This window comes from Patella vulgata, chromosome 3, assembly GCF_932274485.2.
Source record: "Patella vulgata chromosome 3, xgPatVulg1.2, whole genome shotgun sequence".
Lineage (NCBI taxonomy): Eukaryota > Metazoa > Mollusca > Gastropoda > Patellidae > Patella > Patella vulgata.
Genome location: NC_065881.2, coordinates 24,856,480 through 24,883,683, shown reverse-complemented (window position 1 = coordinate 24,883,683; position 27,204 = coordinate 24,856,480). Strand labels below are relative to the sequence as shown.

Genomic DNA, 27,204 nt, shown 5'->3' with positions numbered 1-27,204 from the left:
CTGCACAGCATATGCCTCTCTTCATTGGCCCAGTAGGTGTAGGACTTTAAACCCCATTTTATTTCATTTTTGGTTTCTTCAACGTATGAAGAAACGGTTGGAGCCCTGTTGGTTCAATGAGTAAGGCACTGGTACACTAAACAGGAGGTAGCGTTGTTGACCCAAAAAGTTTCTCAGGGGTTGTTCAGTGTGGTTTCTCCTTGTCAGTGCTGCAGGACGGAGGGTCTGGCAAGGCACATTATCTTGTCATTCTTATGGATTTGACTAAAGGTAGTCGGAAAGGTTGTTGTCCTGATCACTCGCTTGGCACCCTGCATGACATGTGCCAGTCATCCTTAGCCCAGTTGGTTAGAACAGTAGGATGTTAAACTTCATTTTACATGAAATTAGTGATGTCATTGGGACTTACCAACATAAATACAATGTTTAATGATAGATTGAATGGTTTGATTTCTTAACCGATTCTGGTTTTCCATGTAATTCCAATATGGGATTAAACTACAATACAGATCACATTTTTAATGAAAGTTTTAAAAATGATGATTATAGCTGTCCCTAAAACCCCTTTAAACTGCTATTTGAATAAATGTATTGCTGAATTTGATGAGCCTTTATGTACAAAGACTACCAATGGGGAAAACTTCAGATGAAAAGATTTCAGATTGCATCCATTGACTTTGAACATTATCACCAAATACAATTTGCTCTATTTTGAAATTTCGGGTTATTTTTGCCAAACCAGTGTAAGGTGCTATGGTAGTTGAGTTGGCCTAGTATTCCAACCCAATATGTTCTAGCTCAAGACATTGTTATCGAGAGTATTGTTCGAACCTTAACATGGGTAGAGTAGAAACATCAGGATTTTTCAAGTGTGGCCTTCAATATCAAATTTTAATTATTTGTGGTAATTTAATGGTTTGTTACTCGTTTATCATTTCTAGTGTCTTGTAAAATGATTTATTCAATGTATTAAAATAGAGCTATCTTAATACGAGGGTTGCAGGAGCTGTGCTAGATATATTTTAGTTAATTCTTGGTGAAAAGGTTGCACACCGTTATCATGGTCCGCTTTCCAATTTGGTAAACTAGCCCCGTATGCAACATAATTAGCCCAACCCGGTTGAAGTACAATAAAACTGTGCTAAATGTCCATGATTTTATTAGTACGTGTATATCAAGCTATGGTTTGCATTTTATCATCTGGTTATCTCTTGGAGCCTAGTAATAAGTAAAATAAAAAAAAAGATAATAACATAAGTGTTACAAAATAAACTGTTTGTTTTTCTATTTAAATCATGTTATAGTGACAAAGACAGAATATAAGATATAATACTTTAAAACTATATCCAATATTACAACACTTACATTTTTGGACGAAAAATACGGCGGCATAAGTAAAATGTCGAAAAATAACGGTTAGTAGCGCTTAGCGGATCGAAATTTCTGGAACCACTAGAGGCACTGAATCAAAATCAGAATTGTGTAATTCTCTGAATCTCTGAACTACGGTTGGGAATTGCATCATCCCACATTTATGGTCAGTAAAAGTACCGGATTTCGGGAACTTCATTTTGTTGGATGGGATAATTTTAACATTTTTACTTTTATATCCACTACACTAAAATTTTACTTACTTCATCATTTAGCCAGTGCCCCACAAGTTTGATAATCGCCCAAAAAAAAGGTTTGCCCGACTCCGGGGTGTGGGCGGGGGTATCTGCAGCCCCCCAGCCCCTCCCCATATGCTTATGCTACTCCTATTAATTAAAATTACTTTTAGCCGTGATTTCATTCCCCTTCTGTCAGTCACGTGCTTGTGTAAATTCGATATCTCCTCTTTATAAATAGATTGACTTACCACACAAAATGCAAAGATCGCCTTGAAGTATATTTAGCGAAAATTCAGTTCCGCGTTCAGTATATTTAGCAAATTCAGTTCCGCGTTCAGTAGGCCTGTAGAATATACATAAAGACATTACTAATTGAAGTTTGTTTTATATTTAAAGATCTTCAAACGTTAAAAATATTTTTTTGTTTTCGATATCCGAATAACATTTTCTTTCATAATTCATTTACCAGCAACTCGAGACTCAAAAATTTTAGATTTGCAGGTAAGCAAGAGACCGTCTATTGAAAATATTTTGAAAAATGAACGCAAGCGCGTGACCAAATAACGACTTTTTAAAATGGGTGTAAAAATGTTTTCTAAATAGTTCCGAAGAAAATCTCCAAATATTTGTGCTACAATATCGATAAACACATTCCTGTTACGTATTTATCGGGTGTTTATTGTCCATTTAACCATGCTTGAATTATCCATTAGAACAACTCGACGCTATGCGTCTCGTGTTCTAATGATTCAAGCATGGTTAAATGGACAATAAACCCCCTCTAAATACGTAACAGGAAGTGTTTATCTCCTAATTAATCCAACCGTTCGGTTTATTGTGGGGGTTTTTTATATTCAATAATATAAGGGTACAGACAATCTGATTAAAACACAGATCATATTTCGTTTCGTTTTATATAGTTCAAAACTTCGTTTAATTTGTCTGTACTACACTAGGATCTGGAAGATTTGGGTTAGCTCTAAATTAAAAGCCAGCTCAATTTTTCGTCATAGTAACAAGATGTAAACCAAACCAGCACCAACCACCTCCAGAGAATGCAGGTGTCGTGAAAGCCTTCTTTCAGTTCCTCAAATGCCTCCACCACTTGACCATTATGGAGAGTCAGGAGAATGGAACATCAACCAGAAGTTTCACTTGGAAGATCCAAGACCTGAATAAGTTCGTGAAGCCAACCATTAAGACGCCTACCATAGCCACTACCATTGAGACATTGAACTTGAAATGGGCCAAGGACGTCGCCTCACACCTGTCTACACACTATACCGAGCCATGCTAGCGGAGAAACTGGAGTACTTTGAAGTCACGTCACTTTACCAAAGATGCTGTACAAGAGTACTCTAGCCACGCCCTAGCATGGGCCAAGAAGTCCTACGGCAAGCGACGTCAGGATAGTGTGAAGACAGAGTTCCATCGCCTACTATCCACGGTCTCTAAAACTGTCACGCACCCTCCCCCATCACCAATGCACATTACACACAACCTTCTCCGGGACACACCAAAACGAAACACACCCAATAAGAGAACATTATCCCCTGGAGAAGGCACATGCATTAACACTCCCTCGAAGCGTGCAGCTAGATCAACCAGTTCGCCCCGGGTTGTGTCTGCCTCACCTACATCCTCGGGATCTATATCGCCACTGAACGCGCTTGTCAACTGTCTGTCCCCTAGGTCGCTCATCATTCCTAACCCTAGAATCACCACCAGATGTAGACGTTCACTCAAACTATCAACAAAGAGACCCCACAGCTACAAAGGTAAAGGCAAGAAGGACTTGTGGTACCTACCAGCAGTCAAGGCAAAGACCCTGGTTATTGGATCCTCTAACCTGACTAGGATTGTATCCTTCCTCGGGGACTGGGAGATCCATAGCTATTCTGGAGCCAAGATCATGGGCCAAGAAGTCCTACGGCAAGCGACTTCAGGATAGTGTGAAGACAGAGTTCCATCGCCTACTATACACGGTCTCTTAAACTGTCACGCACCCTCACCCATCACCAATGCACATTACACACAACCTTCTCCGGGACACACCAAAACGAAGCACACCCAACAAGAGAAAATTACCCTCTGGAGAAGGCGCATGCATTAAAACTCCCTCGAAGCGTGCAGCTAGATCAACCAGTTCGCCCCGGGTTGTGTCTGGCTCACCTACTTCCTCGGGATCTATATCGCCACTGAACGCGCTTGTCAACTGTCTGTCCCCTAGATCGCCCATCATTCCTAACCCTAGAATCAACACCAGATCTTCCACCAGATGTAGACGTTCACTCAACCTATCACTAAAAAGACCCCACAGCTACAAAGGTAAAGACGAGAAGGATTTGTGGTACCTACCAGCAGTCAAGGCAAAGACCCTGGTTATTGGATCCTCTAACCTGGCTAGGATTGTATCCTTCCTCGGGGACTGGGAGATCCATAGCTATTCTGGAGCCAAGATCAGCCACATCAAACAGATCCTCCAGAACTACATGGGACCTGCACCAGAAGAATTAGTGATACATGTCGGGCTCAACAACAGGAGGGAGGAAAGTGGACCAAGGATACACGAGCAGATGCTAGATCTACTCAAGGTGACCAGAACAGCTTTCCCAACAAACAAGCTCTTCACCACACAGATCCCCACTTCTTCCCGACTCCGACAAGAAAATCCAATCGCCTACCAAAACATCACCAGCTACAACCAATTGATCTCCACTGCACTTTCGATGAAATGAACACAGAAATATCATCCCTTCTACCACAATCACAAAAAACCAAATCTCAACCGAGCAACTAAAACAGCATTAAACACCCTCAAAAAAGACAAAAACATAATTATTAAGAAAAGCGACAAAGGTTCGTGTTGTGTCATAATGAATCGCGCAGACTATATCTCAGAGGAAGAAAAACAATTAAGTTATCCTATACATTACACTAAATTAGACCAACCCATCTTTAAGGCCACCGCAACTTTAATAAACAACATCTTACATGAATTGCAAGACAAGGAATACATAACAGCAAAACAATATGATTATCTTTCCGCCAAATCTGACTGTCGACAACGACATCTCTATACGCTACCACAAATACATAAAAATCCAGAAACGGAATGGTTTATACCCAATAAATTACCCAAGGGACGCCCAATAATATCAGACTGTGGCAGCGAATCATACAATGTATCACAATATACTCAGCCAAATTAAAAACTTGACACTCGGGATTTTTGGGACTAGATTTTTAATATTTGGTTAAAGGCAACTATTTTAGTGTTATGTTGTGCACAGACGACCTTGACATCAACAGAAAGCAAGAATACGTCTCGCCGAAAGTCCTTGACATTGATAACGTTCGTGATGTCACAGTACCCCCCAAAATGAAATTCACAGACTTGGAGAACAATCGGAATAAAGTGTTTAGTAACAGTTGTGGCCTCCTCTAGCGTCTCGTACTGCCACACAACGTCTTCTCGTGGATCTCAGAACATTAGTAAACACTACCCGAGGAAGACGTCGCCACTGCTCAGCAAGAGCATGTTGAAGGTCCTGCAACGTCAGTGGTGGATTCACTTGCTGACGAACACGTCGACCCAGTTCGTCCCAGATGTGTTCAATAGGATTAAGGTCGGGGCTAAGCGACGACCAATCCAGGACACCGGCATTTCTTGAAAAATTCTGGGTAGCAATTGCTGTATGGGGTCGAGCATTGTCTTGTTGAAACGTTAGTCCAGGCCCATGTCTCTGCATAAACGGAAGAAGAACAGGTTGCAAAATCTGATCCCTGTACTGGACAGCATTTAAGTTCCCTTGGACAACAACAAGAGGAGAACGTCCATGTGCACAAAAAGAACCCCAAATCATGACGCTGCCGCCACCAAATCGGTCAACTTCTCTGACGCATACTTGAGCGTAACGTTCACCTCGTCTGCGGTACACTCGGACCATCGGCAAATCTCAAAGTGAATCGAGATTCGCCACTAAAGACAACCGAATTCCACTGTCTTTGAGTAAATCTTATGTGTCTTGTGGCCCACACAAGTCGGTTACGGCGATGAAGAGGTGTCAATATTGGTCCATTATAGGGCCTCCGAGCTCGAAGACCAGCAGCCGGCAAGCGATTTCGAACAGTTTGTGCAGTTACCCTTCCACCAAACATCTCTTTACTTGTGGAGGTTGCAGTGACAAATCTGTTTCTAAGATGACGTAATCGTATTGTTTGATCTTCCTAGAGTGACGTAACACGTAGCGCTCCCGCCCTTGGGCGGTCGGCAATAGTTCCAGTTTGAAGCACTCTCATTCTAAGATTAATTATTGTCTGGCGTGAACAAAATGAAATGAAATGGGGTTTAACGTCCTACTGTTCTGCTCCTAACCTGGGCTAATGAAGACGGGCATACGCCATACAGTGTGCTATGAGGGAAATTTTGGCCGGACAGCGGCACTACGGCCTACTCTTATATCGAATTCCAACTGCCAAGGGATCTTTTATATGCACGCCAATGTGTACACGGGACCTCGGTTTTTCGTCCCATCTGAACGACTAGACAGCTTTCCTTGTCAGCCCCTCCGTCCTGCATCACTGACAAGGGAGAACCACGCCGGAAAATCTGGATGAACTTTCTCGGCCAATGCAGGGATCGAACACCCGACCTCCAGGCTAGCGAGCTAGCGTCTTACCCACTTAGCCACGTGATCCCCGTCTGGCGTGAACAATTAAAGGCTCTTGCAACAGTGACCACAGACTGACCAGCATAGAGCCTAACTATAGCACCTCGACGTTCTATATTTTAATTTGTTTTTCCAGTTCAAGTTACGTGTGCGTGTTCATTTTAAGCAAACTTGCATCGATTGACCTCACGAGTTTGTGTTTGCACGTGTTTTTCAGGTTTTTCATCTTTATATGCTCAAAAGTCACGTGATCCACGTGACTTTACAATTTTATGAAATTAAAGGCTTCTTACTACTTACTATCGTTAGAAACACTTTAAAATTTATTTGACTTACCAGAAAAAAAAATTTGTTGAAATTCATCAGTGTCAAGTTTTTAATTTGGCTGAGTATATATAGATCATATCTTATTACCCCTAGCATGCCAACACCCATCATACCATAAAGACACTTACGATTTCATTCACAAAATTAAACAGTTAAGAGTACCCGAGCACACCATATTAATATCCATTGACTTACAGAGCATGTAAACGAACATCGATAATACCACAGGAGTTGGAGCAGTTAGGAAAGCATTTCTTAGGAACCCGCAAGCATCAAGGCCGGACGAAGAAATCCCCAAATTACTTGACATTTGTCTGAGGAGGAATGACTTCGCTTTTAACGACCAAGTATACCTTCAGTCTTCCGGAACTGCGATGGGAAAACGATTTGCCCCGAGTTATGCAAATCTCTTCATGGCGGAGTGGGAAAGGAAAGTTCTGCCACTCTGTCCATTAAAACCAGATTTCTATGGGCGGTTTTTAGATGACGTTTTCATAGTCTGGACGTACACACTAGACGAATTTTGGGCTTTTTTCAACATCCTGAACAATCATCATCCATCTGTCAAGTTAACCGCAAATGTAAGTCATAACAACATAGATTTCCTGGATACTACCGTTTTTGAAAGTAGCAACACCGAAATCTCAGGCCAATTGGAAACTAAAGTATTTTTCAAAGAAACCGACACACATCAATTATTGTTCAAAAGCTCCTTTCACTCAAAACATACGTTCTCTGGCATCATAAAATCTCAGATTCTCCGTTTTCATAGGATATGTACTCAGAAGACCGACTTTGAGTCAACATGTACATTGGTATTTAGCAAACTAAGGGAAAGGGGATACTCCAAACGATATCTCAGACGTATAAAAAATAACACTCTAGCTGAACTTGCCGCCAAAGAAACAAAAAATATGCAATTAGCAGTTAAAACCAAAACTTGTGGCCACCCAAGATGTCAAACATGCAAAATCATAAACATATCCGACCATTTCCATAACAAAACATCTGGCACAAAATTCCCAATATTAGATCAACTTTCATGCAGTAATTCAAACATAATTTATCTAATTTCATGTAGACAATGTGACAAACAATAATGCACTCCGGGAAAGAATCAACGGTCACCGGTCAGATATAGTCACCCAAAAAGACAAACCGGTCTCTGATCTCATTGTCACGCCAATAGAAAAGGTTAAGAGCGATTTTGAAACTACAGCAGATATTAAAACGTTTAGTCTAACAAGAGAAACATTTTGGATTGATAAATTGAAAACAAAAGCCCCCCCCCCCCCCAGGTTTGAATATTCATACGGCTAGCGCAATAGCCCCTTTTGTAGTCCCATTTAGTGCAACAGTAGCAAGTGCATCCAAAATCATTCGTAAACACTATACTGATCTCCAAGAAAATCACCCGAAAATTTTTACGCAGAAACTTATATTTGCATATTCTAAAAATAAGAATCTGAATGACATCCTAGTGCACAGTAAATTAAACTAAATAACCCTTAATAGGAAACATACTTATGTGGCTCTCACCCGAGAGCGTCAAATTTTTTCTTTATTCTTCAGAAACCAAAACATCAGAATACCAGAAGCGACATCGAAGGGAGACCATCAGCGCCACCAAAAAAACCCAGCGAAATCAAATTTGTACATAAACCTAATGTATTGCATGTATTTTTAATAAAACTAGGAAGTATCACGAACCAAATTTTCATCACCCTAGGTCAGTGCTTATGTGGAGACTTATCCTCTCCCCCAAATTCTTAAATCTAACCTACAATCTCGCCAACAATTACGCGCCCTAAAATTATTTAAATCTCAATAACGACCTTGAAAAACATTGAGCTGGCCTTAACAAATAGCCCCAATGCTTACCCTAACCTACAATCTCACCAACAACCACGCGCCTTAAAATTATTTAAATCTCAATAACGACTTTGACAAAAATTGAGCTGGCCTTAACAAATAGATTTAGCTTGAAGAGTTGTTCTATAACCTGCGTTCTGGATGGCGTGAGGGATTAGTCAATGAAACCATCTGTTACGGCGACTTCTTGGTGTTTGATGCACGGAACTGTGTGTAAACTACTAGAAACGTCAGCGCTGATTGATTAATCAATGTTTGTCATAGGGTTAAAAGCCGTTGGTACGACCTCTGGCACGCCCTTTTACTACAATCGGTCAGATCTTCGGAGAACGCTATGGAGACGGTCCTGCACATTTCTTTACCTTGATATAAGCGACCCGTGCATTCAGAGTTCTTTGGTTGACCGAGTCTTTGGTTTGATTTTCCCCGTGAAATTCAATCAGATCACACGATCAGTAAGGATAAAATGTCGGAGCCTAAAATGTCACTGAAAAGAAAAAGGTATGCTGTTTTCGCTGAATAATCTAATTTACTTGTTCAATCTATCATATTAATGTCTCACACATCAGATTATCTCAACGTTTCAGATTTATATGTTCTCGCAGCTAACGAACTTCTAATATCAGTGCAGGGCGCCTGCCATGCTAGGCCTAGACTAGGGATAGGCCTAGCGGCTAGCCTAACAATATCCGCATTTTTAATTCATGGCAGCAAACACCAATGCTTATAATAACCGATTTTCAATACATTGTTGAAAAAATGGCGAAAATTTAACCCGTCCTTGGTCCAGGTAGCTAGCCTAATGAGTTTCATGTAGTCTCCTCCCTTAATTTATTAATAATATTAATCACACTATCATAGTCGTAAGAACACAATTTAAACAACACTGAAACAATAAAATGTATTATGTATTTCAATTTTCAGACTTCCTGATGACCATTCGGGCCAAACTCTTCTAGTGGAAACTGTTGAACTAATCGAACAAATCACAAATAAACACGAATATCTAACGGCTTCAAAATAAATAAAAAAAGAAGGCCATCGAAAGTATAAAAAAACGAAACGAAATATAGATCTGTTTTTTAATCAGATTGGGGCACAGAATATAAAAACTTAATGGTTTGAAATGCTCCATCCTCGACTGTAACGTTCTTGGCATGAAACAAGGCAAATAAAACACAACACTATCCTAAGATATCGCGCTTTGGAATAAACACTTTTTATACCTTTTACACGGTATTGTCAGCGTGTTGCTAGGATTGATGGCAGAAAAGCACTGATTAAGAAAGAGGTTAAACACATAGGTGCTCCAGTTAAAGCTCGGTTCATACTACATCCGTATCCATAAACGTATCCGCACCCGCATCCGCGTTTTGCTGTTCAAATAGAAAACGCAAAAACGTCCGGATTTCTAAACTGAATTGTCTGTCAGAGATTGAGTTTCTATTTGGGGAGATGATGTAATAAGGGGAAAGTATTCGCTGATTGGCTAAAGCTCGGCTCACGGATACGGATGCGGATACGTTTATGAATACGGATGTAGTATGAACCGAGCTTTAGGGCACTTAGTCCATCAACGTTAGTTCAACATTCGAGCATTCGCTTTCCTATTAAGTATCTAGACTAGCATCAGATGGGCATAACTGGTTGGAATTTTAATTTGATTTTAAAAAAAAAAAACCAATCAGATGGCCTCACAGTTGGCATACTTGCAAATCATGTCTCCAATAAATTGTTTGTTTGGTTAAGAAACGCTACGTAAATTTTATTAAATTAATTCTATGACAACACTTAACCTACTATTTAAACCAAAGCGTTTACGCATCTAAACCTCAGAAGACGGCTAGTGCTGGTACTAGTTATTTCCGTTGTAATAGGAGCTGTAGTTTGAAAATCCCACAATCCCACCGAGTTCCCACTTTCAAAGGTTTTTGCTTATGTGCACGCTAATGTGTACACAGGAACAATTCATTATAACCTACCTCCACTCTTTTTTTTGTTTGGAATAGTCATAGGAGTGCTGGCTGTTTCTTCTATATATATATATATAAAAAAGAAAAAAAACAGGTACCGGTAAAGCATTACAAGTATTGTGTTTGCTAACGTCAAAACCACATAGCTGATTATAAATAACTACTTGCAGACAAATTATGCACACCTACGTTATCGAATTCTAAAATGATCTCAAATTTATGATGAAGTTTGATATCTGTTTAAGGTCATTTGCCACCCTCCAGACTGTCCTACATACGGTGGGTTGCGATATCCCTAGGGCCTAGGGTGTCAAAAACGGGTGTGTCTTTTCACCGCCGATGACCGATAAATTTTGATTGTCCACCGACCAGCGCCGATTGTACTCAAAATACAAGATATTATTAACACAATTCAGAATAAGGACGTAATTACATTTGCACAAACATAAAATCTTCAACCGTTATGGTTATATTTTCCATAAAATATACTATTCAAAAAAAGTAGGGGATATTTGATTTTTAAGTGTTATTAAAGTCACCTAATGAAACTGACGAAGAAACAAATGACAAAATGAAATGAAGTTCACATTCATCGATTTATTCCAAATGATCGTTAGACTAAGTAAGGCACAGACTGACCATTATAAGGGTAAAATGATACCCGGGGTCAAACAGCAAAGTTACCACAGCATCACAACCAAGTCAGTAACGGGTAAATCCTCCTCTGTTTGCCAAACAAGCATTGATCCGACGTGGCATACTCCTAATGGGACGTCTAAGGTCATTTTGGTCCAGATTGTCCCATTCCTGTTGCAAGGCAGCAGCAAGTTCTTGGACATTGGCAGGACGTTGTTGACGTTGACGTAACCTCTGTCCAAGCATGTCCCAGACATGCTCGATGGGGGAGAGGTCGGGACTCCGGGGTGGGGGAGGGGGTATCTGCAGCCCCCAACCCCTCCCCCGGCTCGTATGCCTATGCTACTCCTATTAATTAAAATTACTTTTAGTCGTGATTTCATTCACCTTCTGTCAGTCACGTGTTTGTTTAAATTTGATATCTCCTCTTTATAAATAGATTGACTTACCACAAAAAAGGCAAAGACGGAGTTGATCTAGCAATTTCAGATCCAGTAGGCCTGTAGAAAATACATCAAGACATTACTAATTGAAGTTTGTTTTATATTAATCCAACCGTTCGGTTTATTGTGGGTTTTTTATATTCAATATAAGGGTAAAGACAATCTGATTAAAACACAGATCCTATTTCGTTTCGTTTTTTATAGTTCAAAACTTCGTTTTATTTGTCTGTACTAAACTAGGATCTGGAAGAGTTGGGTTAGCTCTAAATTAAAAGCCAGCTCAATGTTTCGTCATAGGTCACAAGATGTAAACCAAACCAGCGCCAACCACCTCCAGATAATGCAGGTGTCGTGAAAGCCTTCTTTCAGGTCCTCCAATGCCTCCACCACTTGACCATTATGGAGAGCCAGGAGAATGGAACATCAACCAGAAGTTTCACTTGGAAGATCCAAGACCTGAATAAGTTCGTGAAGCCAACCATGAAGACGCCTACCATAGCCACTACCATTGAGACATTGAACTTGAAATGGGCCAAGGACGTCGCCCCATCCCTGTCGACACACTACCGAGCCATGCTAGCGGAGAAACTGGAGTACTAGAAGTCACGGCACTTTACCAAAGATGCTGTACAAGAGTACTCTAGCCACGCCCTAGCATGGGCCAAGAAGTCCCACGGCAAGCTACTTCAGGATAGTGTGAAGACAGAGTTCCATCGCCTACTGTCCACGGTCTCTAAAACTGTCACGCACCCTCCCCCATCACCAATGCAGTGCACATTACACACAACCTTCTCCGGGACACACCAAAACGATACACACCCAACAAGAGAAAATTATCCCCTGGAGAAGGCACTTGCATTAACACTCCCTCGAAGCGTGCAGCTAGATCAACCAGTTCGCCCCGGGTTGTGTCTGGCTCACCTACTTCCTCGGGATCTATATCGCCACTAAACGCGCTTGTCGACTGTCTGTCCCCTAGATCGCCAATCATTCCTAATCCTAGAATCGCCACCAGATCTTCCGTCAGATGTGGGCGATCACTCAACCTATCCCTAAAGAGACCTCACAGCTACAAAGGTAAAGACGAGAAGGATTTATGGTACCTACCACCCGTCATGGCAAAGGCCCTGGTTATTGGATCCTCTAACCTGGCTAGGATTGTATCCTTCCTCGGGGACTGGGAGATCCATTGCTATTCTGGAGCCAAGATCAGCCACATTAAACAGATCCTCCAGAACTACATGGGTCCTGCACCAGAGGAATTAGTGATACACGCCGGGCTCAACATCAGGGAGGAAAGTGGACCAAGGATACACGAACAGATGCTAGATCTACTCAAGGTGACCAGAGCAGCTTTCCCAACAACCAAGCTCTTCGCCACACAGATCCCCACTTCTTCCCGACCCCGACAAGAAAATCAGATCGCCTACCAAAACATCACCAGCTACAACCAATTGATCTCCACAGCACCTTCACCAAACGCCACCACATTACTAACCTTCAAGAGCAAAATAGAACTGAAAGGTAACGACGCCATCCACTGGAGCCCAGACACGGCCAGAGAGATCATCAACTGCTGGATGAGGAATTTAAACTAGGATTAGGGAAAAGGAATAAGAAGCCGTCTTTAGGACAGACAGTTGTCAATTTGAGCGAAAGACTTCTCAGCCCCCTAGAAATGAACATTCTTGATAAAGGCCTTAAATTCATCCCAACCCCCACAATAACATCCATAGACACCATCACCCAGGCAACCGATCGCTTACAAAGAACACTTTCGTTGACTTATTTTGTTAGGAACAAACTCGACAGAGGTAAAAAAATTATTCACAGAAAAATCCACATGGAAACCACCTAAAAAATCATTATCACCAGCCATTCTAAAAACTTTCGACTAAATGAACACAGAAATATCATCCCTTCAACCACTATCACAAAAACCACATCTCAACCGAGAAACAAAAACAGCATTAAACACCCTCAAAAAAGACAAAAACATAACAATTAGGAAAGGCGACAAAGGTTCGTGTTGTGTTATAATGAATCGCGAAGACTATATCTCTGAGGCAGAAAAACAATTAAATAATCCTAAACATACACTAAATTAGACCAACCCATCTTTAAGGACACTGCAACCTTAATAAACAACATCTTACATGAATTTCAGGACAAGGAATACATAACAGCAAAACAGTATGATTATCTATCCGCTAAATCTGACATCTCTATACGCTACCAAAAATACATAAAAATCCAGAAACGGAATGGTTTATACCTAATAAATTGCCCAAGGGACGCCCAATAATATCAGACTCTGGCAGCGAATCATATAACGTATCACAATATATAGACCATTTCTTATTACCCCTAGCATGCCAACACCCATCCTATCTAAAAGACACTAACGATTTATTCACAAAATCAAACAGTTAGGAGTCCCTGAACACACCATTTTAATATCCATCGACGTACAGAGCATGTACACGAACATCGATAATAACACAGGCATTGAAGCAGTTAGGACAACTTTTCTTAGGAACCCACAAGCATCTAGGCCGGACGAAGAAATCCTCAAACTACTCGACATTTGTCTGAGGAGGAATGACCTCGCTTTCAACGACCAAGTATACCTCCAGTCTTCCGGAACTGCGATGGGAAAACGATTTGCCCCGAGCTATGCAAATCTCTTCATGGCGGAGTGGGAAAGGGAAGTTCTGCCGCTCTGCCCATTAAAACCAGATTTCTATGGACGTTTTCTAGATGACGTTTTCATAGTCTGGACGTACACGCTAGACGAATTTTGGACGTTTTTCAACATTCTGAACAATCATCATCCATCTAACCGCAAATGTAAGTCATAACAGCATATATTCCCTTGACACCACCGTCTTTAAAAGTAGCAACACCAAATTCATAGGCCAACTGGAAACTAAAGTATTTTTCAAAGAAACCGATACACATCAATTATTGTTCAAGAGCTCCTTTCACCCGAAACATACCTTCTCGGGCATCATAAAATCTCAGATTCTCCGTTTTCATAGGATATGCACTCAGAAGACCGATGTTGAGTCAGCATGTACGCTGGTATTTAGCAAACTAAGAGAAATGGGATACTCCAAACGCTATCAACGACGCATAAAAAAACAACACTCTAGGTGAACTTGCCGCCAAAGTAACAAATAATACGCAATCAGCAGTTAAAACCAAAACTTGTTGCCATCCGAGATGTCAAACATGCAAAATAATAAACATATCCGACTATTTCCATAACAAAACATCTGGCACACAATTCCCAATATTAGACCAACTTTCATGCAGTAATTCAAACATAATTTATCTAATTTCATGTAGACAATGTGACAAACAATACGTAGGGGAGACTCGGGATGCACTTAGGGAAAGAATTAACGGTCACCGGTCAGACATAGTCACCAAAAAAGACAAACCGGTCTCAATTCATTTCAACCAACCCAATCATGACATTTATGATCTCATTGTTACGCCAATAGAAAAGACCAAGAGCGATTTTGAAACTACAGAAGGAATTAAAACGTTTAGGCTAACAAGAGAAAAATTCTGGATTGACAATTTGAAAACAACAGCCCCCTAGGTTTGAATATTCATACGGCTAGCGCAATAGCCCCTTTTGTAGTTCCATTTAGCGCATCAACAGCAAGTGCATCCAAAATCATCAGAAAACACTATACTGATCTCCAAGAAAATCACCCGAAAATCTTCACACAGAAACTTATAATTGCATATTTTAAAAATAAAAATCTGAACAACATCCTAGTGCAGAGTAAATTAGTTTAAATAAGACCGGTCTCGAACATAACCGTTAATAATTAAAATCAAGTAGATATAAGAATCCCTAGTCCTAACCCGGTTATGTGGAACAAACACATTTTTAGAAAATCCAATTCGTAGTTGGAAACACACTAATGTGGCTATCCCCCGAGGGTCTCAAATTTATTCTTTTTTCTTCAGAAACAAAAATACCAGAATACCAGAAGCACCATCCAAGGAAAACCATCAGCGCCACCAACACCAAAAAACAGTGAAATCATCTTTGTATATAAATCTAATGTATTGTATGTACTTTTAATAAAACTAGGAAATATCACGAACTAATTTTTCATCATCCTAGGTCAGTGCTTATGTAGAGACTTAACCTCTCCCCCAAATTCTTAAACCTAACCCTGCACCTAGCCCCAATGCTTACCCTAACCTACAATCTCACCAACAACCACGCGCCTTAAAATTATTTAAATCTCAATAACGCCCTTGACAAAAATTGAGCTGGCCTTAACAAATAGATTTAGCTGGAAGAGTTGTTATATAACCTGCGTTCTGGATGGCGTGAGGGATAAGTCAATGAAACCATCTGTTACGGCGACTTCTTGGCGTGCGATGCACGGAACTGTGTGTAAACCACTAGAAACGTCAGCACTGATTGATTAATCAATGTTTGGCTCCATAGGGTCAAAAGCCATTGGTACGATCTCTGGCACGACCTTTTACTACAATCGGTCAGATCTTTGGAGATCTTTGATATAAGCGATCCGCGCATTCAGAGTTCTTTGGTTGACCGTGTTTTGGGTTTGATTTTCCCCGTGAAATTCAATCAGATCACACGATCAGTAAGGATAAAATGTCGGAGCCTAAAATGTCACTGAAAAGAAAAAGGTATGCTGTTTTCGCTGAATAATCTAATTTACTTGTTCAATCTATCATATTAATGTCTCACACATCAGATTATCTCAACGTTTCAGATTTATATGTTCTCGCAGCTAACGAACTTCTAATATCAGTGCAGGGCGCCTGCCATGCTAGGCCTAGACTAGGGATAGGCCTAGCGGCTAGCCTAACAATATCCGCATTTTTAATTCATGGCAGCAAACACCAATGCTTATAATAACCGATTTTCAATACATTGTTGAAAAAATGGCGAAAATTTAACCCGTCCTTGGTCCAGGTAGCCAGCCTAATGAGTTTCATGTAGTCTCCTCCCTTAATTTATTAATAATATTAATCACACTATCATAGTCGGAAGAACACAATTTAAACAACACTGAAACAATAAAATGTATTATGTATTTCAATTTTCAGACTTCCTGATGACCATTCGGGCCAAACTCTTCTAGTGGAAACTGTTGAACTAATCGAACAAATCACAAATAAACACGAATATCTAACGGCTTCAAAATAAATAAAAAAAGAAGGCCATCGAAAGTATAAAAAAACGAAACGAAATATAGATCTGTATTTTAATCAGATTGGGGCACAGAATATAAAAACTTAATGGTTTGAAATGCTCCATCCTCGACTGTAACGTTCTTGGCATGAACCAAGGCAAATAAAACACAACACTATCCTAAGATATCGCGCTTTGGAATAAACACTTTTTATACCTTTTACACGGTATTGTCAGCGTGTTGCTAGGATTGATGGCAGAAAAGCACTGATTAAGAAAGAGGTTTAACACACAGGTGCTCCAGTTAAAGCTCGGTTCATACTACATCCGTATCCATAAACGTATCCGCACCCGCATCCGCGTTTTGCTGTTCAAATAGAAAACGCGAAAACGTCCGGATTTCAAGACTGAATTGTCTGTCAGAGATTGAGTTTCTATTTGGGGAGATGATGTAATAAGGGGAAAGTATTCGCTGATTGGCTAAAGCTCGGCTCACGGATACGGATGCGGATACGTTTATGAATACGGATGTAGTATGAACCGAGCTTTAGGGCACTTAGTCCATCAACGTTAGTTCAACATTTGAGCATTCGCTTTCCTATTAAGTATCTAGACTAGCATCAGATGGGCATAACTGGTTGGAATTTTAATTTGATTTTAAAAAAAAAAACCAATCAGATGGCCTCACAGTTGGCATACTTGCAAATCATGTCTCCAATAAATTGTTTGTTTGGTTAAGAAACGCTACGTAAATTTTATTAAATTAATTCTATGACAACACTTAACCTACTATTTAAACCAAAGCGTTTACGCATCTAAACCTCAGAAGACGGCTAGTGCTGGTACTAGTTATTTCCGTTGTAATAGGAGCTGTAGTTTGAAAATCCCACAATCCCACCGAGTTCCCACTTTCAAAGGTTTTTGCTTATGTGCACGCTAATGTGTACACAGGAACAATTCATTATAACCTACCTCCACTGACTTTTGGGTTTGAACTAGTCATAGTGCTGGCTGTTTCTTCTATATATATATAAAAAAGAAAAAAAACAGGTACCGGTAAAGCATTACAAGTATTGTGTTTGCTAACGTCAAAACCACATAGCTGATTATAAATAACTACTTGCAGACAAATTATGCACACCTACGTTATCGAATTCTAAAATGATCTCAAATTTATGATGAAGTTTGATATCTGTTTAAGGTCATTTGCCACCCTCCAGACTGTCCTACATACAGTGGGTTGCGATATCCCTAGGGCCTAGGGTGTCAAAAACGGGTGTGTCTTTTCACCGCCGATGACCGATAAATTTTGATTGTCCACCGACCAGCGCCGATTGTACTCAAAATACAAGATATTATTAACACAATTCAGAATAAGGACGTAATTACATTTGCACAAACATAAAATCTTCAACCGTTATGGTTATATTTTCCATAAAATATAAGACCGTCGATTCTTTTTAATTGATCACTGATTGTTCTCAAAATACAACATATTAACACAATTCAGAGTAAGAACTATTACATTTGCACAAACATAAAATCCGTCTATCCGTATACAATTTGTTTGTGGACACTCTTCAGGTCACAATTCTTATCAGATTTTGACAAAACTTGAAATATAGGTTTATCTCCAAAAGAACTATGTTCCTTTCGATATTTGCATGTATCGGACCGTAACTTCGCGAAATATGGCCCCTGGGTTTACGAAAAATCAATTTTGTAGCTTGTGGACACTCTAGGGATCACAATTCTTATCCGATTTTAAAAAAAAAATCAGAGTAAGAACAATTACATTTGCACAAACATAAAATTCGTCTATCCGTATACAATTTGTTTGTGAACACTCTACAGGTCACAATTCTTACCAGGTTTTGACGAAACTTGAAATATAGGTTTATCTCCAAAAGAACTATGTTCCTTTCGATATTGGCATGTATCGGACCGTAACTTCGTGGATTATGGCCCCTTGTGGTCACTCTAGAGATCACATTCTCATCCGATTTAAAAAAAAAAAACGTTACACCTTAATGTTGGTTTAATTCGAATTTCGTGAAAATGGGACTAAAACTGCCGGACAATATGGCATCGCCTTGTACGCAAATAGTGTAAAAATATGGTATATCAAGGTTGTGGACTCTCTACACCAAACCTCTGAATGGGCAAATAACCGCATATTCAAAATATCGGAAGAGAAAACAGCAGCAATGCTATTCCACCCGACCGACAGAAAGAGAAAAAATTAGTTAAAACTCAACGGCACAAAACTAGAATTTAAACCAGAGACAAGGTTCCTTTGAATGACCTTCAACTCTTGGCTAACATGGAAGCCACACATAGACGGTATCGTCAACCGATCATCCAAAACCCTGAATATGATGATCAGACTGATGGCCATCTTATATAATAATACGCTAGGCCTACACACTTTAAGAATTATTTAGTGTTATTTCATTCCACACTCATACAAGTTCTTGCCAGGCAATATACGCCCACATTTTGTGAAGCTAAAAACAAATTCCCAGATATAGAAAGGGACTGCGATCGTTGGGATATAAAGATACGGTCCGATATGCGCAAATATTGAAAGGAACCAAGATCTTTGGATTATAATAAGACATTTTAAGTTTCATCAAAATCGGATAAGAATTGTGACCTCTAGTGGGTCCACAACCTTCGTATTACATACTTTTATCTAATTTGCATACGAAGAGCGGTCATTAGGGTGTAACGGTGAATTTAAACGTTTTTTTAAAATTGGATAAAAATTGTGACCTCTAAGAGGGGCCACAAGCTAAAAACGCGATTTTTCGTACAATCAGTGGCCATAATTCTGGAAGTTACGATCCGGTATGCATCGTTGGGTTATAAACATGCATTTCAAGTTTCATCAAAATCAGATGAAAATTGTGACATCTAAAACTAAAGCTAAAAACAAACGCGATTTTTCGTACAATCAGGGGCCATAATTCAGAAAGTTATGGTCTGAGATAGACCTATATTTCAAGTTTCGTCAAAATCGGACGGGCACGGGTGACGTCATAATACGCCCACATGCCCGATTACCTGTAGTTGTAGGCACTGTTGTCGTTTCTGCGATCATTGGGGGTGGGTTCCGGTTCGGGTTTGCAATAGGTACAACTCCACTGCCGAACATGAAAGCTTCATTAGTTTTAACCAGAAGAATCAAGGCGGCTAGGATTGCTATCGGTGTGTACTTCATTCTGTAATACAGTAAAAAATTTATTGTTGATATGTATAATATCTATATTTCCAAAAAACTAATTCGAATTCCCCATGACTTATAATGCAGAATGCTTCATTTATAAAATTTATAATAAAAACCCCAACAAATAATAGCATGACGTGTACTATACATGTATATGCATCAACCCATTACATAGTCCGATAGTCAATGTAAATCCGTCGGCTTTTCGGGTAGAAATCGTGGAATAAGCTTTATTTTGTAGGTTTTGATGTTTGATTACAAAAAAACAATGTTGACATTTTTTTTGAGTAGGTCTTCACAGTATGGCAGGCCATTATTTGAGGGTAGCCATTTTGTGATAATATTCCAAATTATTTTTTATGTTTACCTTATTTATAATGTTATCGACATATCAACTGTGATTTGGCAATGTATTAATATTGGCAGGGTTCATGACTATACTTCAGATTGTTTTCCATCATTTGATGATGATATTTCCAAGATGGCGCCCATTTTAAGCGGGAAAATCGGTCGATGGGCTGATTTCGATTAAGTAGTAGTGTTTGGTGTCAATATCTATGTTTTCGGGGTCACAAATCCCATTCCTGACATTTACAACCTTGTAAAATGATCACATGTTCATATTCTTAGCATATTACCAAGATGGCGGGCATTTTGGGCGGGAAAATGAGACGATGTGCAGATTTTGATTAAGTGGTAGTGTTTGGTGTCAATATATATGTTTATGGGGCACAGAATCAATTTCTGACATTTACAACCTTGTAAAATGATCACATGTTCACATATTTAGTATATTTCCAATATTGCTGCCATTTGTGGTGGGAAAATCGGACGATGGGTTGATTTCGATTAAGTAGTTGTCTTTGGTGACAATATATATGTTTCCGGGAAGGCAGATTCGATTTCTGTCATATACAACTACGTAAAATGGTCGTATGTTCACCAATTTAGCATATTTCCAAGATGGGGGAACGTTTTCTAAACACATTATTAGCATTTATTTATCATCGATTTTCCTGGGAAAGTAAAGCCTATTCCTGGCATGAAGGCAAAAAGAGCATAGCGGCAGCGTCGTGTTTACGCCATGTGCCCATCTTGCGCCTGCAACGACCACACCAAGCGCTTACTACAAGATCTTTCTACGCTCATGGCGAGGATCTGGCTGCGCGAAAAGTGTTCCCACCATGATCTCGCGGTTACCAGTCAGACCGGGATACTTTCTCACCACACTCCAGTGATGTGCCTACCAGGCGTAAGGCGGTCTCTCGCCACGCCTATAGAGACTGTGCCATGCTCACCCGTCCTCATTCACTTTCAAAGCAGAAAACAACCAATAACCAAGCAACCAAGAACATTTCATAGTTTTCTTGAGGTTTCCTCTTTGGGTGCGAGACTGGAGCTGACGGACGAGGCTCAGTATCTTCCCTATATATACATACAGGTCGTAACAGCGTAGCAAGCATATGGCCAGGAGCTTCGTTCCAGCCTGGCAGCAACGTGGATGATAGTGGTGGGGACGTGGCTGTAAATAAAATACTTGCCAAGAAGCCCTCATAGCATAGATTATGGTATCAACTGACATCCAAGATGAATGTAGAACGAATATGTGGAATGATATTGCGCTGGAGTTCAACTACTTCATTGTTGAATAATATAATCAATGGGTAAACTCGGCACAGGCTTCCAGGAACATGCTACAAGCTTATACATAGCAGAATTGGATTCAGAAACCTTTACAGTAATGTGTTTAGAAAACGTCCTGCCACAAACAAAAGTATGCTGAATGTGGGAACATACCACCATTTCACGCAGTTGTAAATGGCAGAAATAGAATCTGCGCCCCCGAAAAACAAATATTGACACAAAAACGCGACTACGTAATCAAAATCAGCACATCGTCCCATTTTGACGCCCGACATGAAAGCTATATTGGAAATATGCTAAATATGTGAACATGTGATAATTTTACACAGTTGTAAACGGCAAAAATGGAATCTGCTCCCCAAAAAATATATCCTGGTACCATAGACGACTACTTAATCAATATCCGCACATCGTTCCATCTTCCCACAAAAATGGCCGCCATAGTGTAAATGTGCAAAATAATCATTTTACACAGTTGTTACTGACCGAAATGGATTCTGTGCCTCTGAAAACATATATATTGACACCAACGACGACTACTTAATCAATATCAGCACATCGTCTTATTTTCCCGCCAAAAATTCCCGCCATCTTGGTAATATGCTAAGTATATGAACATGTGATCATTTTACAAGGTTGTAAATGTCAGGAATGGAATATGTGGCCCCGAAAACATATGTATTGACACCAAGCACTACTACTTAATCGAAATCAGCACAGCGTCCGATTTTCCCGCCAAAAATGGTAGCCATCTTGGAAGTATCATACTGAAATGATGGAAAACAATCTGAAGTATAGTCATGAACCCTGCCAATATTAATACATTGCCAAATCACAGTTGATACGTCGATAACATTATAAATAAGGTGAAAACAATAAAATAAGTTGGAATATTATCACAAAATGGCTACCCTCAAATAATGGCCTCCCATACTATGAAGACCTACTCAGAAAAAATGTCAACATTGTTTTTTTTTGTAATCAAACATCAAAACCTACAAAATAAAGCTTATTCCATGATTTCTACCCAAAAAGCCGACGGATGGCAATTATGTAACAAACCGAATCCGACTAACAGATGTATTGTCTTAAAAAAACGGCAATGTAATTATGTGTTAAAATCTGTTCCAGCTATACCAGAGGCGTGCTGGGGCCTCTTAGGGTGGGGAGGTTGGGACTAGTAGACCAATCTTAGGGTACTTTAGACGGGAAGCGCCGGGTAATTTGTGGTTCTGTGGCACATGCTAGAATCGATTGACGTATCTGAGCCATGACATGCCATACATTGACACTTGGATGAGGGGTTACTATAATATTATTAAGACCCGAAGATCTGAACAATCATGACCTAAACGACCTACGAAAAAATTCTGTTCACTAATAATGGAGGAATAGCAGGAAATGAAGGTCGGATTAAGCTTGCGTGGGGCACTTGGCTAATAATGTTACTGGGGCCCTTGCATCCACAGTGAAAAGGGGGCATTTTCTGGTCATTGTCCGTCAAACACACAAAAATTTTGTATTTCATTTTTAGAACTAATTTAGCGGTCCATTTTACATTAGGGCCCCAGACTGCAGCCCGATCAGCAACCCGCTTAAATCGAGCCTGGTGGACACGGATTAGATGTTGGATTCCTAAAATTCATAAAATCATTCAAATTAGCCCGCTTCGTTTTATCCAGACATTGATGCCAATCTCCGACACATTTTGGTCCAGGGAAAAGTTGTTTAAATGATAAACAAGAACAGTTACTACCAGTACCGAATTAAGACCTATGAGCACTTACGAGATTTTGGTGCCCCCATATAGTATACAAACCGAAATGTAAACAATAAACCATCCCTCAAGCACGTGGTTAAAGTTTTTCTGAGGTTTTATACATGTAACAGTAACAGTACGAAAAGACAAGAAAACAATGAAAAACTAATTAAAAGTTCTTAATTAATATTTAAATTAAACATTTCGAATTCGTCATCTATCAAAGCAGAATTTCTGTGGTGCCCCTTTTCCTTTGATGCCCTAAGCACGTGTTTATTTTGCTTAAAGGCTCAATACCACTCTTGTTGTAACTTAATAATATGTCCCAATCTTTATTCTGGTCAACAAATTGTACTATTTTAGAATATTTCAATTAATTGATGATACAAATTTCATCTTAACACACCTTATTTAAAGATTTTGAAAAATTCAACATAATGGTTTGAAACGTCTAACGTAAACCTTTTCAAATGAAACTTCGATTTAAAAATATTTTCGAACCCTCTGGACAAGTAAAATAAGATGTAATGGATAATTTACACAACAGGTAGGACACTTAAACATCTAGTACTTAGATAGAGATATTATTTATTTTCTGGAGCTTTCAAGCCAGCAAGAGTGTTATTGTCCCTTTAATGGTTAATCCAGTCCTGGTTACTACTCATCTATTTACATGTTCGGACTGGGTCTCTGACCGCCAAACTTGTTCCGAGGGCCCTTCAAGGGGCAGGAACCCATTAGCCCCGATTGGAAAAACATAATTTGACATATTATATTTCTCAAAATAACTAAAATTCATCTTCGTATACTCTGCAAAATGTAATAGCCTCAATGCCAGGAGAAAGAGGTCTATGAGTGACGCGCAGTAATAGTGAATAGTTCATTTTCTTGTTGTCACGTATTCTTCATCGTAATGGGGAACCAACGAAATCAGTTGGTCCGAGGATCCAGGGCTAACCAGTGCGCCCCTGGCAATTTTAATACGGGGCTAAATGTAGAATTGCGCGATACCAGTCACAATCAGTCGACCACCAGCAGCATTAACTGGTTATCAAGCCCTTCACGTAATACCCTGCATATTTCGGCACTAATTTCGATTGGGTACTGACCCAGCTTGATAGCCTATTAGATTTCTCGATCATCGCGAATACTTAGTCTCGCATTTTCCAGCTAAAAGGTTCGTTCAATGTTAAGGTTTCCGTCGAGGACGCCATGTTTGATTTGTGTGTTTGGGTCACAAACTCTGATTGTACGGAAATGGGAAGAAATGTAGCAAAGCAATCTAGCAACGTCGGGAACATGCTGGTTTCCTGTCTTACTGAGGTTGAGAGCCTAACCTGCCTACCCGCCCATCAGGCCTCATGACTATCCATGCTTCCAATAACGCAGCGCAGATTAGTCACATGAATGTAAATAAAATGTTGCTATATATTTGGATATGAACGGATGCTATATTGTTTCTCTGCACTAATTATTTGGGTTTTTAAAAAGGGTGGTCGAAATATCTGTCACAACTCTGTCTTTAACAATTGCCGTGAGATCACACGCAACAATTCATAGGGACTCTCGTGTTTCCTACCACACATAAAACGGTAAGCGAGCATGCCAATGAATGAAAACAGAAATAGATAAATATAGTTATGTTGAATAGGCGTTAAAATCTCTTACAGTCCTAGAATATACCAGAAATGTTTCCCTCACCCCTATCTTAAGACCCTTAGATGCACTTAGTACTTAAATCCTTACCTCTTAATCGTATGGACGTCTCTCTTATCTCAATAAATATTGTCTGTCTGCCGTATTATCAGAAGTAGAGTTAAAATAAGATGGCAAACAAAATAATTATATAAAAATAAATTTATCGAGAAAAGTCGCGTTTGCCTATCAGCCTGGATCATGATTAAATCGTGATATAACTAATCAGGAAATAACACATATCTAACTGGAACTTGATCATTTAAAGGGACAATAACAATCTTGTTGGCTTGACATTTCCAGAAAATAAAAAATAGCCTTATTCTAAGTACTAGATGTGTTAGTGTCCTACCTGTTGTGTAAATTATCCATTTTAAATAAATCCTATTTTACTTGTCCAGAGGGTTCAAAAATATTTTTAAATCCAAGTCACATTTGAAAAGCTTTACGTCAGGCTTTTCAAATCATTTAGTTGATTTTTTCCAATTTTTATACGCCCACATTTTCATGTGGACGTATATTGTCGTCGCCCCTGTCCGTCCGGACGTCCGTCCGTCCACAATTGTTTGTGGACTCTCTACAGGTCACAATTCTTATCCGATTTTGACGAAACTTTAAATATAGGTTTATCCCCAAAAGATCTCGGCTGCTTTCGATATTGGCATGTATCGGATCAAAACTTCATGGATTATGGCCCCTGTTTGTACGAAAAATCACGTTTTTAGCTTGTGGACCCTATAGAGGTCACAATTTTTATCCGATTTTGTTGAAACTTGAAATGTAAATTTATAACACAAAGATCTTGGTTCCTTTCTATATTCGCGCATATCGGACCGTAACTTCCTGAATTATGGCCCTTGATTGTAGGAAAAATCACGTTTTTAGCTTGTGGACCCTATAGAGGTCATAATTTTTATCCGATTTAAAAAACCGTATGATTATATCACCGCTACACCCTAAAGACGGCTGAGTTCGAATTTCGTGAAAATCGGCCCAAAACTGACAGACAACATGGCCGCCCTTCGTTCTCAATTAGCGTAAAAATATGGTATATCAAGGTTGTGGACCCTATAGAGGTCACAATTTTTATCCGATTTTGTTGAAACTTAAAATGTAAGTTTATAACCCAAAGATCTCGGTTCCTCTCGATATTCACGCATATTGGACCGTTTTTAGCTTGTGGACCCTATAGAAGTCATAATTTTTATCCGATTTAAAAAAACCTATTATAATATCACCGTTACACCCTAAGGATGGCTGAGTTCGAATTTCGTGAAAATCGGCCCAAAACTGACAGACAAAATGGCCGCCCTTCGTTCTCAAATAGCCCAAAAAATATGGTATATCAAGGTTGTGGACCCTATAGAGGTCACAATTTTTATCTGATTTTGTTGAAACTTGAAATGTAAGTTTATAACGCAAAGATCTCAGTTCCTTTCGAAATTTGCGCATATCGAATTGTAATTTCCTGAATTATTGCCCTTGATTGTAGGAAAAATCACTTTCTTTTTAGCTTGTTCTCTATCCATCTCTCGAAAATGTGGGCGTATCCTGCCTGGCAGCCGCTGGTTTAAATTAGGTGTGTTAAGATGAAATTTGTATCATCAATTAATTGGAATATTGTAAAATAGTACAACTTGTTTACCAGAATAAAGATTGGAACATATTATTCAATTACAACAAGAGTGGTATTGAGTCTTTAATTACAGGTGTAGCTATGCAGATTATGATCGTTTATGTCACGACGACATAAAGTTCGTGATAGGAATCGGCTGATATAAGTAATCAGGAAATAACACATGTTGTCTAACTGGAACTTGATCATTTAATTATATTTTATACTGATTATGATTATTTATGTCAAAATTACATAAAGTACGAGACAGGAATCTGCTGGTAAACCGTTTATATCGAATTATTCAAGGTTGTTATAGATCAAATTAGAGATTAGAAGTGGGTTGATCTAATGATGGATCAAGCTGTGTGCGTTTAAATGTTTGTTTCATTTTTGGGCTTACTATTTGTCGATCGACGCTGACTTGAAAACCCCATAATTGCAATGCCAAAAAAATTGGGTAAAATCCTATAACTGTAATATTGTAAGAATTTAGAAAATTTTGGAATTTACCATAGCACCATTTATTTTTGT

At 39.4% G+C, this 27,204-nt stretch overlaps 1 long non-coding RNA gene across 1 annotated transcript; it reads right to left on the bottom strand.

The window, feature by feature from the left end:
- Nucleotides 1-1,142: 1,142 nt before the first annotated feature.
- LOC126814790 (uncharacterized) lies at nucleotides 1,143-25,231 on the bottom strand. The gene is made up of 7 exons (XR_007677753.2): nucleotides 25,107-25,231; nucleotides 19,795-19,952; nucleotides 17,701-17,748; nucleotides 11,541-11,591; nucleotides 10,465-10,515; nucleotides 1,859-1,953; nucleotides 1,143-1,218 (listed from the first exon to the last, which is right to left on the bottom strand). It is a non-coding gene; the product is annotated as an uncharacterized LOC126814790 (long non-coding RNA).
- Between the last annotated feature and the right edge of the window lie 1,973 nt (nucleotides 25,232-27,204).